Raw genomic sequence first — 1387 nt, 5'->3', positions numbered from 1 at the left:
GGAACGATCCATAGCAGAATATGCCCCTACTAAGCGAGTTTGCAGACTAGAGTAAGAGAAAGAGCGTCAAAGGGATTTTCAAATGGTGGTTAAGTTTGGAACGAAAGCCTTTACCGTGTCTGTAAAGAAAGAAATGGCCCAAGATAAATTCTCAAAAGCACATTCATGGTTTGAACCAAGTGCATGAATGTGATCGGTTTATTATGACTGTCACCAGACCGTCTCCATGCCTTTAAGCATCAAAGAGCGTAAAATGTAAATTAAGACAAACCAACTGTTTAACAACATAAATTATGGACATGATTGCTGTTGGAGGGAAATTAGATTTAAAAAAGGGCCCGTGTGATGATAGCCAGCCCTCCGGTTGCTACTAATGGTGATACTTTAGGAAAATAAATATATGCCCGCATGCCATTTTGTCACATTTCTAATTGACTACTGGAGAGGGAATGCGACGAACGTGCCTAAAAATGAAATACCGATTTTTGGATTACCACCATCATTTGTCGTGTCCTAGCTTAGCGGTTAGAGACGAGTTGTGGGAAACAAAACTTCATTGGTACCACCCGCCCCTCCCGCGTTAATGAATCCAAAATAGGATCCATCCGTTTTGGTTCTTGTACGTTATTCATGTTCCTTGACAGACCCTATCGCGCATATAGGAAAGCAAAACAGTACTGATGTCAATACACACACTTACACAAAGGAAACGAAAGGACACTATTTCAAAACAAGCCAATTCAAACTAGACTCTGTTCTTCAAATCCGTCTTGAATTATGAGAAAACTAAAAGTGCAGCCTACAAGCACGATCGAGCACGGGATAGAGGGCTCGTAATAAGACTCCAAGCACTCGACGGTTACTGATTTATTAGACCGTCATGTGTCATGGCTGCACGTTGTTTTTTCTGTTTCTTCTAGAAATACTACGAGCTGAGCAAATGGAAATGGAGTGAAACAGGGGACGCGGCATCTGTCATCCCGAACGATGGTGACAGCGCCATGACACAAAGAAGCAATCTCACCCTGAACTCTGCGATAGTGTATTTCCAGAACCTTGTTGGCGATGTGTGCCCAACATAGCATAGGCAGAACCAAAAAGAGATCCCTCAGCTCATGCGACACATTCCCAAAGGCATTTGAATGGAACTAAGATTGAAAAGACAAGAGAGTCCGAGAAGAGCAACGATCGCGGATCCCATTGCTAGGCAACATGAGAATTCCTAAGGAGTTGTCGGGAAAAACCGTTGGGGAATTGGATATCCGTTGCTATGCATTTGAACTATGCACCGAATTAGTGATAAATTTATTGCCCGTTTCCTGTGGAACAAAGAGCGCGGTTTGGAAGTGAAGGTGGACAAACCACGCCGAGATTTATGCCAGTATTG

General features: G+C 43.0%; 1 protein-coding gene across 1 annotated transcript in view; it reads right to left on the bottom strand.

The window, feature by feature from the left end:
* The window catches only part of LOC125950570 (ATP synthase subunit delta, mitochondrial-like), a 10815-nt gene extending 10054 nt beyond the window's left edge, over nucleotides 1–761 (bottom strand). Inside the window, exon 1 of the mRNA XM_049678680.1 lies at nucleotides 701–761. The gene's annotated coding sequence lies outside the window, so the exon portion shown is untranslated. The remainder of the gene's footprint in view (nucleotides 1–700) is intronic.
* Nucleotides 762–1387: the final 626 nt, after the last annotated feature.

This window comes from Anopheles darlingi, chromosome 2 (genome assembly GCF_943734745.1).
Source record: "Anopheles darlingi chromosome 2, idAnoDarlMG_H_01, whole genome shotgun sequence".
Taxonomy (NCBI): Eukaryota; Metazoa; Arthropoda; class Insecta; order Diptera; family Culicidae; genus Anopheles; species Anopheles darlingi.
Note: the sequence above shows the minus strand (reverse complement) of the source record. Positions and strands in the feature narration are given on the sequence as shown.